The sequence below is a fragment of the Xenopus laevis genome, chromosome 2L (assembly GCF_017654675.1).
Source record: "Xenopus laevis strain J_2021 chromosome 2L, Xenopus_laevis_v10.1, whole genome shotgun sequence".
NCBI lineage: Eukaryota > Metazoa > Chordata > Amphibia > Anura > Pipidae > Xenopus > Xenopus laevis.
Window position 1 is genome coordinate 58,299,525 of NC_054373.1, and position 14,527 is coordinate 58,314,051.

Here is a 14,527-nt window from a genome sequence, read left to right on the forward strand (position 1 = left end):
TGTATTTCACTCTATGTGAGGCAAATTATTTGAGACAAATGTAATTTGTGCTATTGAGGTCATTTTATGAGGGAATGCAGTGTCGATCCAGGCGTCTGTTAAATACTTAGGCAGTACTCATGCTATTTATTTACACAATCCTCTTTGTTTTGGCATTTGCTCGGTTTTCTTTTTTAGCAGATGTCTGAAGAAAGGTTGAAATCTGTGATACTGAAGACAGGCAAAGTGGTATAATAATGCAAAATACACACAACTGTACCAGCCCTGTACTTTGTTCTAGCGACTGGCTAAATTAATTATTCCATTAACACAGTATTTTGCTAACCACAGAGATATTAGAACTTAATTACTAAACTGGCTATTTGCTGTGTTTTTTTTATCTACATTGCAAAATTTCCAATATTTTTTTTTGTGCCTGCTTCATCAACATGGGAACAAAAGTATTTGTAGTTGTATCTATATAGTTGTTTATGTGGGTCTCGCATTAGTAACACTTGCATGCAATACTGAACTAATATGAGTAGGAGTACCTGTACCTCGGCACTACATGCCAAGTCAACCCTTAAATTACTGGCTGCTAAATGCGGGTATAGGTACAGGGCTCCCTTGTCTTATTATGAAAACAGGCTCAACTATATGGTATAAATTAGGTTAAGCATTTTGAACAGCATTTTCATTGCCATTTTTGCTACTAACGCCATGCCTTTTAATTGTGTGAGCCCTATTGCCTGAAGATGGTCTGATTAACAGTACCTCCAAGTTTAAAGACCAGAGATAGTTGTGAAAAATGATGACCCTTGTTTTTCTTTACAGTTTTTTAATGGGGTCGTTCACCTTTAAATGAACAGTTAGTATGATGTAGAGAGTGATATTCTGAGACCATTTGCAACTGGTTTTCATTTTTATTATTTATGGTTTATGAGTTATTTAACTTTTTTATACAGCAGCTCCCCACTGTGCAATTTCAACAATCTGGCTGCTAGGGCCAAATTACCCTAGTAACCATGCACTGATTTGAATGAGATACTGGAATATGAATAGAAAACGGCCTGAATAGAAAGATGAGTAATAAAAAGTAGCAATAACTATAAATTTTTTGTTAGATGGGGTCAATGACCCCCATTTGAAAGCTGGAAACAGAAGAAGAAAAAAACCTGAAAATTTAAATTTTACTTAAAATGAGCCTTTCTAGAGCATACTAAAAGTTAACAAATGAAGATGTTCTTCATAGTCTTCTTAATCTTTTCTGCTGCAACCCTTTCTTTGTAACTCACTGCAATTTATTAAAAGTTTTTCCTCTAATTAGGCTTTAATAATAGTGATGGGCGAATTTGCGCCGTTTTGCTTTGCCGAAAAATTAGCGAATTTCACGCGAAATTCGCGAAACGGCGTAAAATTCACGAAACGGCGCCGGCGTCTCGTTTTTGACGCCGGCGCCAGTTTTTGCCGCGAATTTTCGTGGGCGTTTCACGAATTTATTCGCTGGCGGCAAATCGCGCAAATTCGCCGCGAATTCGCGCCTGCCAAATAAATTTGCCCATCACTATTTAATAAATGTTATTGATATAGCCTTTGAGTAGTATGCTGGCACCACCATAACCACTGTCAAGCAACATAATTTAATCATTGAGACCCTGCATGATTTTATTTAGCCTCTGTACTTTTCTAGGCAGGTGCTATTTATCAGGGACCATCTCCTTTCTGAACAGTAGATCTCTCAGTAATCTCATCATCTTGGGACTTCAGGGCCACTGCCCTTGTCTTCATGTCCACAGCATGACATGATTTAATTTGTTGACCTGTGATTTGCCCCTTATTGCCACAACCTGTGCATTAGATAGCCAGTTCTGATTTAAAGGAGGTGCTTGTAACTTAACCATCACTTACATTTAATATACAACACAGAAATTAAAACAAGTGTTGGTGTCTGATGCGATTTCTAATATTCAGGTATGGGACCTGTTATCTAGAATGCTTGGGACCTGGGGTCTCTGAATAACAGATCATTTTGTAATTTGGATCTCCATACCTTAAATCTACTAGAAAATCCCCAATAGTCTTCCAATAAGGATTAATCATATCTTAGTTTGGATCAAGGTACTATTACAGATAGGGTTGCCATCTTTTCTAAAAGTTTTTACCGGCCGTGAGGGGCGGGAACAGAAGGGGTGTTACTCAATGCAAAAGGGGGCAGAGCCAAGCAATGTGCCACAAAAGGGGAAGAGCCACGTTGCGCGATGCCCAGAAGGCCGAAAAAAAGTAAATTGAGGGTGAGCCAAGGGCTTTTTTTTTAAGGGTATTACAAATTTACCAGCAACTACATTTGTAATACCGGACCCTGCCTTGGCAGGTGTTTTACTGGGTAGGCCGGTAAAATACTGGCCGAGTGGCAACCCTAATTACAGAGAAAAGGGAAATCATTTTTAAAAATGAGGATTATTTGGATAAAATGAAGTCTATGGGATACAGCCTTTCCGTAATTTGTAACTTTTTGGATATTTTGTAACTTTTAGGATAATGGATTGATTACCTGTCCCAACCTTATCTGGATTATAAATGTTGTTTTCAATATAACTTTGTACATGTGTAGTGTACAAGCAAATATCTGGTGGGTGGCTGATCATTTATTTTGACAATTACATTTTATTTAATTAAATGGCTTATGTACTTGCTAAACTAAGCATGTTTTCCTACTGCAAACAGTCCAAACATGCTGTCTACCACTTGCATGTTGCAAAATTACTGTCTAGAGCTAGAATCAACCAGTTAGAGTCAATTAAAAAATTCTGCAGCTTAAAGGGGACCCGTCACCCAAAAAAAATTATTCAAAATCCTATTTTATCACATCAGTCAAGCAAAATGAACTTTAATTACACTATATAAATTATTTGAATCTTGTTTCCTTCAGTCTGGGAATTCATAATTATAACAAGCAGGCAGCAGCCATTTTGTGGACACTGTTATTAAGACAAGCCTTGTATCATCTCAGAATCTTGTTTGTGCACCAGAATGGGGGACCTGATGTCCATCCCCATGTCCTGGTTACACAATTAAATGGTAAAGAGAACGGGGGAATGTGGGGAGAGCAGTGACATGTAGGAAGTGCTGAATGGAAAGTGAAAGTAATTGTCTGCCCCGCCTCTATGCCCATGGCATAGAGGCGGGGCAGACAATATTTGATTGACAGCTGAGACTTTTAAATGAGCTTAGAACAGCTATGAATGCTTTAATGAAAAATAGAAATTGGATTTCATGTTTAATTTGAAAAGGACTTTTATTATACAGATTTTTGTGTCTGGGTGACAGGTCCACTTTAAGGTGGCCATAGACGCACAGATAATATTGTACGAAACAAATCTTTGTACGATATTCGGTGAGTGTATGGTGGGAAATAACCCAACTGATATCGGCAGAAGGATATTGGTCGGCTCGTTGATTGGGCTGGTCAGCAAATTTTGATTGGATGCCTTTGAAGGGACCCAAACATCGGCCATTTTTAGTGCTGAATCATCAGATACAGGCAGAATTCTATTGTTTCTACCTGTATATCTGACGATTCAGCTCTATATGTGTTTTTTGAAATGAAGGATCTTTCTTGGAAAGATCTTTTCCAAGAAAGATCATAATTGTTACATCTATGGCCACCTTTAGTTTCTGCATCAACATATCTGTTTTTCCACAACTAACAGAATATATGAATGGTCAATTTACACGGGTCATAAAGTTTTGTGGACAGGTCCTGAAGAGAGTTAATTAGGAATGTGGCCCTTCATTAAAATCAGCTATTCAGACAATGTAAAATCTGTCAGTTATTCAAAACATGAGTTAGATTGTTGTAGTTGGAATAAAAGTTTAGGTTGAGGAATCCACTTGTTACAAATAAGGATTTGTTGAACAACAGTTTACTGAATTTGTTATACTAGCAGTGGTTCCCCTTTAAACACAGAGTAGAATGTAAAGATAAGTTCTAACCCTATGGAAAAAGCCCCCAACATGCAGAGCACACTCTTCCCCTGGAATCCATGAAGCAATCGGCTACATGCTGGTATAAGGTGACCTCTCAACTGAGATTAGACCCTAGCAAGTCCCCCCTGATCTCACTACTACTCAATCCTGACTTCCTTTCTGGGAATGTCAGTAATTACCAGAGAAACTCTAAAATCAGCCAACTTGACAAATCTCCAGAGCATGTTCAAAAAATCAGATGCTCCTATGGAGACATTAAAGAGACTGCAAACACAAACAAAATTTCCCATTTCCTATATTTGCAGCTGAGACATTATGCTCTATCAATCTCCCACCAAACCATCCCTTGATTGAACTATGCAAACAATCAAGCACTCAGCGGGGATTGATCCCTGGATGGCACAAAATTATAAATGAGATAGACCCTATTCAACACCCACATAAGTAATATGAGGTATATGAGATACTGGGAGAAAATGTTAGGGGAAAAAATACTACTCTCAACCTGGGAGAAGATATGGGAGAACGCCAGGAAAACTGCAATCTGTGCCACAATTAAAGAGAACATATACAAGGTTATAATGGAATGGTATCACACACCTCAACTTTTGCATAAGCGATTTCCAGATGCAGCAGCTTTGGTGTGCTGGAGATGTGAGGAACAGGAGGGTTTACTTCTACATATGTTCTGGAGTTGCCAATAACATAAGAGATTCTAGAAAATGGGGCTAATAGAAAGAGTGACAATGCTAACACTAGGGCTAGATCCCTTAATCTTTGTACTAGGTAACAAAATCCTCAACTTAAAAAACCCAGTACAGAAAATGGTCAACTGCATTCTCACAGCAGCTAGAGGTCTAATAGCAAAAAAACTGGTAATCAACAATACCCCCTCAGAAAGTAAGAGAGAGAATAAGATATGTAGGCAGAATGGACTACTACAGCCCTAAAACACGATAATGTTGACTTATTTGACAAAGTCTGGGGCAACTGGGAAGCAATAGAGGCTATCTAACATGTCAGAAATGCTGGAGGACATCGGGATTAATGGATAGGATGCAAATAGAGGGTCCTAGATTTAGTTCAAATGCCTTTACCAAAGATAAATGAGAATGATATCCTGTATATTTGAAAAGCTAAAGAAGATGTTATGTTGGTTTATGCATAGTATATAACTACTGTATCTGACAAAAACTGTTGTAATGATTCTTTTATATAAGTGGAAAATGTCATGGCCCTTGAGGGCAATCTGTTTGATGTTTATCCGAAAATAAAAACATTTAAAGAGATAAGATAAGTTGTAGCCATTTACAGTAGCAAATGTACATAAAGTACAGTTAGTATAAGGTTTCTGAACATCATACACCGGATATACATGTAATTTAGCCAAACTTTCTCATATCCTGATATGTGTTACAAATAGAATGGGAGGCAAAGATGCTACAGATGCAATTCCTAAATCTGTTACATATGACAAACTACTGTACATGAAAAATGTGCCTATTAAAGATATTTGGCGGATGAAATGTGCTCATGCCATGTTTGATTATGTAGTCGCTCTGACAGATTTGGAACTTTGTGAATTCACAGGAGATAAAACAGAGTCACTGGAAACACTTGAGGAATCCTCTTTGAGAGAAGTTAACCTACAGCAGGAGAAAGAGAACTTAGAAAAAGATATTAAATATACTACAGTTAAAGGTGTGCCTTTTTCTTTGTTTTTTATTCACATTTATTTTCTTTTATGACAATAGACTTTATTAAAGACTTGAACCAATTATTCTAGCTTACTACTCACTGAAGCTTTAAAATCTGACTGCTAATTTCCAATGGAAGCAATATGATTCAATACAACATGTTATTGATGGTTCATATAAGAACCTAATTCTGATTTTGGCCTCATAAAAAGCTCTGCAATATCAAACTCATATGATTTCACTATGATATTTGCTTAGACCAGAGTTTCTATATCTTTATCCTCAGTGGAGTGTAGACCCAATTAAGTTTGGAAGTTACTGTAGCTTTTTGACCCAATAATTGGCTCAGTATGAATTATACACCCCATACTAATAATAATTAATAATTAAACTGTATCAGGGAGATGCACTATAAAAAAACATGGAAGCATGGAAATCCAGTTTTGAGTCCAACACATATGCTAAGTACTAATTGTTTTAGCAACACAAGGTCCCTACTCCTACTGGTCGTTGCTCCTTCTGTTTAAAGTTCCGAAGATACGAAATGGAAGCTTTCTGTATATAAACAAATTTCCATGCTCACAGTTTCATGTGGGTGCAGAACAGTCACGCCGCTGCATTCTTATGCAGAGATTTCTTTCTCACTTAGTAAATGTTTCTCCTGGGACCACTTATCACTCCTTTATAAAACAAAACTAAATTTGCGCAAAAGACAAGTGCAATTACATTTATAGAAAATTCAGATGATCCTAATAGTATAGTAATGCTTAAAGACAAAGAGCTTAGGCAAGGCATCTTGGGAGAACTCAGGAGCAGATTTATGACTGCTGGAGACTTTCAGGTCGAGCAATCTTGAAGGAAACCCCATGTATGTGAAGAAAATCTTGCAAGGTTTTGGCCAAAACCCTGGGTGAGTTCCACGCATGATTTCCTCTGTGATTGCTTAAACCAAACGGCTAAATCAGCCCCCATTTGTAAAGGGATTTTCATTGGATATAAGTGATATGATTTAAGACATTAAAGGGCAGATTTTATCAAGGTTTGAATTTCGAGGTGATGGGAGTTTTTAAAAAAAATTTGAATAAAAAAGGACCAAAAGAAATTAATTAAAAATAAAAATCAAATTTTTTAACTTTGAGTGATTACATTTTTCAAATCGACCCTTGTTAAATCTGCCCCTAAGAGTAAGATTTAGCAAAGTGTGAAGTTAGAGCTAACCACCGTAAAATCCCACCACTCTCTATCCATTCCAACAGGATTTTTAGAGCTGTATTTATAAGTGGAAAATAGGGATGGGCCAATTTTTTTGCCTTGTTTCGCCGAAAAAATTACGCCCATAGACTTGTCTGGCGTTGTGCGTCAAAATAAAAAAAAAATTGACGCCCATAGACTTTAATGGGTGTCGGCGACATTTCGTTGGCGGCAAATTTTTGGCAAAATTAAACGGGTCAAATTCGCCCATCCCTAGTGGAAAACTCTTAATTTATCCTTTGACAAATACACCTCTAAAATCCCGTAGGAATGAATACAGATTGGTTTTTGGACTTTTAAAGTGGTGAGTTCTAATTTCACAAATTGCCACGAAGGAACAGTACACTCATGTATCAAATATGTAATAAAGATGTGTAAGGCTATTCCATTGCTAGAAACATTGGGTCATAAAAAAGGCCAAAGTGGGCACTCCTAGGCTAGCTGCAACCCACGCCAACTGACTAGCAACCCATCAATCTCCAAATTTCCCTGCACACAACCCCATGCCTAGTTTGTTCTTACTGCGAGAGCACTGGAGCATAAACCATTTAAACAACTGTCAGCCAGGTAATATCCCATTTCTACATTTAGACTGCTCTAGGCCCTGGCCTTTGTAACCTTCCTACACATCCAGGCCTTGTCACCATTAGGTTATATTAACCTGTTAGAATACCAGTGAATATCCTGGTGGACCAAGTCTCTACCTTGCCATTGTAATTGAATAGATGAATATGAATGTTTGTTGCTACAGAAAACTGTGCACTCTAACACATTGGCACTAGTTATATATCTGTATATCTTCCAGTAATTGACATAATTGTAATATGGCCACCAGTGACCACCAGTCCTTTATCACCTATTATATTTACACATGCTCCCCCTTTCCAATCCCGTCTAGGACTGCAACCTTTTCTGAAAAAGAATAGCAGTCTTCACATACATCCTGCCTCTCATCCCTATTAATAACATCAGCATCAAGTATTACCAATAGGCAGGAAACACCGAACAGGTCCCCCCAGCCCCAAAATAGTTGAAACCCCTGAAACAGATGCAGGCCTGCATAACATTAGGGATATGACAGGGAGATGCAGCTTTTACTTAAGGTTAAATGTTTCCAAGCATTTGTAATTTGGAGATTTCAGTATTCTTCTGAATTTTACCATTTAATGACAGTAACCAAGTGATACAGATTTCATAATATAATTTCTTGTTTTTTTTCCTGTTGTGTTTTTGTTTGTGTCAGCTGTATTTCTTCTCCTTTTATATGTGGTGTTAGGCTGCACTTCAGTACCTGTTATATCATTTATTGACACCATAATTTTATTAGTAACAAGGTGCAGATATCATGGCAATGGGCAAATGAATTTCTTGTTTCTCTTTTCATCACCTCTTTTTGCTTCTGGCTCATACACTGATGTTTCTGCAGCCTCCCTCTTACACCTTTACAGTGTTGCTTTTATGTGATATTGGTATTCATGTGTATATTTTTTTTAAATAAATAAAACTTACTAATCATTAAATTTATGTAAACCATATGTGCAGTAATCCATAGCGACCCAGTGCTTCCTTCAGAAATGATGGGGCCATATATGGAGCATGTCTTTGTTACCCCTATTATGCTAAAATATGCTGTAACCTAGTCTAAACTCTAACCATTTCTTGACAACCAAGCTACATTTGCAGCAATTCAGGGTCCTAGCACCAAAACCAGGCCGCTGACAAGACTCATGCCTGTCCCACCAAAAAAGTGTTGCAATAAATCAACTAGCTTTCATTGGTTTGATGCCATTATAATAATATAAGCCTGTGACAGATTTCTGCATGTCATTGTTTGCAGATCATGGGTCATTTAGACTCCTAAAACTTCTAATGCTCCTAAAAAATCTCTCCTTCTCAGTAGATTCTCAGTAAATTGTGGGAGCTGTAATTCAACAATAGGTTGCAGGTTGGACCCTCATATTGTATGTTACAGGTGAAATCCTTTAATACGTAATCAGTAAATCTGTTGAGTGCAATGGATACATACTCCTTCATACATTTCTCCTTCCCGCACCTACCCCGACTGCTCTTGTTTCACATAATTCCTTGGCTTTTTCTGTCTCTGTGACCGGAAAATACAGAGATTGATGTTTGTTGTTTATACAGGTATGGGACCTGTTATCCAGAATGCTCAGGACCTGAGGTTTTCCGGATAATGGATCTTTCCATAATTTGGGTCTTCATGCCTACTAGAAATTCATTTAAACATTAAATAAACCCAATAGGCTGGTTTTGCTTCCAATAAGGATCAATTATATCTTAGTCGGGCTCAAGTACAAGCTACTGTTTTATTATTACAGAGAAAAAGGAAATCATTTTTAAAAATTTGGATTATTTGGATAAAATGGAGTCTATGGGAGACAGCCATTCCGTTATTCGGAGCTTTCTGGATATCGGGTTTCCGGATAAGGTATCCTATACCTGTACTGTAAGTCTGCTTTGTATTATTGTATAATACCCTTATAACAGATGTCCTGTTATTTATTAACAAAGAAGAAAAAAAAAACGGTTTAATTGCTTAGATAACTGAGATAAGTTTTAAGCATAATTTATACGACACTCTATTCTTGCTGTTAATATATGTACATGATATATTAATATAGTTTCATACTGGGTGCAGTAGAGTCTCTTGTGCTGAACATGCTGCATATCCATGGAACAGTCATTCAGCAAATGCCTCCGTGACAGAATATTAAGGTAACATGAATATGAAGAAAGGGAATAAAATCATTTTACTTTACAGAAGGTAAAAAGTACGTACTGGGCAGAGCAAATAGCTTTTGTATGGTGTATACAAGTGTTTCAAGGCATACATATTCAATTATATTGAGGTTTCAGTCTATCTAATGGATGCATGAATTATTTAGGTGAAATATACACAACTTTGAAAATCTTTGAAATATGTTGAAATGCACTTATAAAAATGTATGTCTATGTATTCACTACAAACTGCCCAAAAATATCCAGACCCTAGAATATTAGCTTAAATCTGAGCACTTTGGGGAAAATTCACCAACGAGCAAATTTTCACCAACGACCGCTTCACCACACTCCGGGCAACTTCGCCAGGCGCAAATTCGTTACCCCTACGCTAATTCACTAAAATGCAAAGTTGCATCTCAGCAGCCAAACGCTTGCAAATTTTCATGTTAGTGCAAATGTTTGAAGTGCCCACTTTTTCAAACAAATGTCCAATGAGCCTAAAGACAGAAAAGATCATCTAATGCCCTCGACATGAGCCCACCCTTATATAAATGTGGCATGCCCCTCAAATTATTTAAAAAAAATGTTCACACTTTACTAGTTTGGAGTTTAGAAGGCAATCCCACTTTAAAAAAAGGAAAAGAGCGTAAAGTCGCCTGACGACAGAGTATGAATGAACAATATCGATGGTCTCGTTTGCTAGAGAATTGTCCTCTACACTTGTTAGTGAAGTGGCGATGTCCCCGCGGATGTGATTTCTGGCAAATTTTCTCTAGCGATGGCCACTTCGCCCTTTAGTGAAACTGCCCCTTTGCGTTCAGTTTCTATTTTTAGCTGGGGTATTTGCAGATTTAGTCAGGTTTCTTTTGCTTGGCAGGCTTTATCTCACCAGCTCTTTTTAAAGGCCTAGGGGGCCAATAAACCTATGACCTTGCTTTCCACTTTCTGGATTCAGTTAACCCTTGGGTTACTGACTCTAAAGCTGGCCACACACTCTTTGTCAAGGTGGGAGACAGACTGTATGTGTGATAGTTATTTTAAAGTTATAAGCATCCTGCAAAAAACCTATTAATCTTTCCTCAGAGTTGTGTGCTGTAATAGGCATTACAGCACCAGTCTGTCCAGACCCTGGGCAGAGCCACACCATTTAAAGTTGAACCTACTCTCTTATATAATGGAGACAGAGGACTCCTGTAGAACCATAAACAAGATATCTGTACAGGAGTTCCTTCAGTAGCATACCATGGCTGCACTGGTTAAAGGAGAATGAAAGGTTGAAACTAAGTAAGCCTTATCAGAAAGTCCACCTAAATATATAAGTAAATCCTCAAAGTAATGCTGCTCTGAGTCCTCTGTCAAAAGAAACACTGCATTTATTTCCTTCTATTGTGTACACATGGCTTCTGTATCAGACTTCCTGCCTTCAGTTTAAACCTCCTTGTCCCGGGCCTGAGCATGATCAGTTTGCTCCTCTTCCACCCCCACCTTCTCTACTGTAATCTGAGCCCAGAGCTATAAGTGAGCAGGGAGAGACTCAAGCAGGAAATGATGTTACACCAAGCTAATCCTGCAGCTCCTAACCTAAACAAACAGAGAGCTACTAGAGATTTTTACTCAGGTACAGTAAAACATTCTAGAGAAGAAATCTAGATTCTAGATTTCTAGATTGCACTATTACAGATGATCGATTGGCAATAAAATGCCTCCGTAGCTTTTCTTCTCCTTTAAATAAGGCCCTTGATTTAAATGAGAGAATGCTACTGTGCACAAAGCAAGGTCCATACAGAATTGATTTGCTGAGATGGGAGTAAAAGACCTTGACTGGTATGTAAAGAGTCCTGAACCCAACCCAAATAAATGCCTACCAGCCAGGGCTGATCAGTGCACTTACTAATGCTGTTGTGGGGAAATGGAGGCAAATCCCACCATGATCAATTGGAAATCCTTGCTAGAACAGCAGAGGCTCTTAACAACTAATGGAAGAATAGCTCCATATTAACACCCTGGTTTGAGAATGAGATATTGGGCAGGTTAGTGTCTGAATGCTATCATTAATATAGTGTATATTAGTGATGTGCAGGCTGAGAAAAACCCGTGACTCACGGGTAAAAAAATGTTGGGGATCCTTGGACTAGAGTGTGCCAACTCTATTGGCACACTCTATTGGTCAAGGTCAGACATAGGCTCTTTGCTGCTGTTGAAGGATTGTCTGAGTTTTTGTTCCTTGGTATCATATTTGGCAAGTAATTTGGCAAGTATTAGGAATGTGACCTGCTGTCACACTTGCATATAGTTACCTCAATGTTGAAGGGTAACTACTGTTTCGCATATAGTGGAAACGGCATATTTACTAAATTGTGAATAGCATATCAGCTATGGTTTCACCTCATAGAGCAGAACTTTTGTTACAAACACACCACCCAGACTTAATAATATTCTCCTCTGGGCAGATATGAGGGCTCATTTAGCAAAGGGCAATTTTGAGCATTATCAACATGCTTTTTTCCACAATGCAGTTCTTTCCCCAAAAAAACATTGTTCACACAATGTAGTGATTGGCTTGGCACAATTGACCTGAGCCTACTGCAGTTGTTGACAATTCTTCACAATAGACGCAACTTTATGTGCACTTTGTTGCAAATCGTGCTTAATATTTAATATTTTTGACGTCTGTCTGCCATAATTTCCAATGTTCACGTGCAAGTGATGTCTGCACCCTATTCTTTAGGTGCAATTGTGCTGCGCCTATTGATGCAGAGTGCAAAGGGAACCCTTGGAGCTACCACCTGGTCATGAACGAGTGAGTTGTACTGAGTGCAAATATACGGAATTGTGAAGAACTTATTTTGACACAGGTACCTCTAATTACCTATTAAAGTGTTTTTAGGAGCAACTAACTGTAGGGATAAGTGCAAGTTTCGCACTACACTTGTGGATGTAAATGAGCCCTACAGCATCTTACAGCTGTTGAGATTTTCTAGAGGAAATTCCCATGAAACAGATTTGACTTTAACTTTTTTCACTGGAGGTCATCATTTCATTAGATGTATTGAATGTATTAAAAGTTTGGCACCAGAAACATATGATTGTGAGAGAAAGATGCAGATTTCCTGCTTGCTGCTTATAAGTAACAATGAACTGCTTTCAACACAGGTGATAGCATCTGAATTGTGCTGAACACTTTTGTATACATCAATATTTTTTTAAGAAACGCAGATTGACAAGAATCAAAACGCTGTATTTTTATAATTTTTTTTGTTTACAAGTGCCTGATGGAGGTAAAGACAAAGCAATCTAAAGATTAGTAAATTAACCAGTTTCTCTAGGCCATGGCCTAAAGGTGGCCATAGACGTAGAGATCCACTCGTTTGGCGATATCGGGCTGATCCGATTGTGGGCCCATAGACGCACAAATGCGGCCGTGATCCGATGGGATTAACCTGCCCATTTGAGATCTGGCCGACTTTCTGCCAGATATCGATCGATCAATGGCCCCACACACAGGCCAATACGCTGCTGACTCTGTCTGTCGGCAGCTTTTATCAGCCCATGTATGGGGGCCTTAAGAATTCTGTTGCCTGTAGAGCCATTCCACTTTTCCTAAGAAGCAAAGGGTTTTCTAACATAAGTCATTGGTTGCTTTGGCCTGGCATAATTATGTAAGTAAGCTACATTATTTGTTGAATACTTGGGTACAATTTCATTTGAAAGACAAAACCTGCAGCTAATTAATTTAAGGATTCCCCAACATGAAGGCAGCAGTAGATTCTGTCAATGAATGAAAGATTGGCCTTTCAATCACCATATTAGTTTCATTATAGTTTTCTCTATGGTCTCATCAATATGCAATGGCAAAAAGTCTTGTTTTAAAAGTGAACCTATATCTTATTTCTTTTCTGAAATCTGAAATCAGATTTTTTGTTTTGTTTTGTTTTACACAATTACATTTGGTAATTTCTTGTAGAAAACATAGTGGAGATTGATAAGAGTGCAGTTACACCTTATGGTATATAGACCTGTATATGGAGATATTTTGGCATTGATGTCATTTATCTATCATAACAGAAGCTTTAAAATCTCAAGTTATTGGTAAAAAATAATAGATTATTTGTGTATACAGTATATTGGTAATTTTGGCTGCAATTTACAGATCAAAGGCTAATATACATTTATTCCAGTAATACGATAGGATTTGCAATTAACTGCCTCCTAGCTGTAAAGTTGCCAGTTGTCACCTTTCTTTAATATGATTATAACTACAGAGGAAATAGCTCTCTCCTGGCCAGAATAGCAGAAATGGATTTAGTGCAGAGTACATTACCTACAAGAACTGCGCTCTCTGGTTCAGAGCTAATTAAGTTTCTGTTAGCCAACTGCCACCCAAAGGTTGATGGAATGAGTTGTTGTTAATTAAATTAAACAATTAACACAGAAATCTAGCTGCTACTTTGTCATGGCCTTGATATACAGGAAGCTGGGTTCTCAAGTACGCAGATTTTAAAGATTATTACTCTTGTTTCATGGTCCTGTAATTTAAATCTTCCAATGTAATTATTAAATATGTAACTTAGCCCCGTAATAGGGAATACTTGATCTGTGCTTGAAATTGACTTGTTCAGGTGATAGCGAAGTAAATGTAATTAGATGGTGACATCTCCCATAACATTTATAAAGCCCTGCAGAATATGTTTGCACTATATAAATAATGGACAATAATAATAATTTGGGAAATGTGAATATTTTCATTGCTAAATGTTTTAACGAAATTAGAACCATTTTAAAGGAACAGTTCAGTTTAAAATAAAAAACCTTTCCAATATATTTAATTAGCCAAAAATGTAATCTATAAAGGCTGGAGTGACTGGATGTGT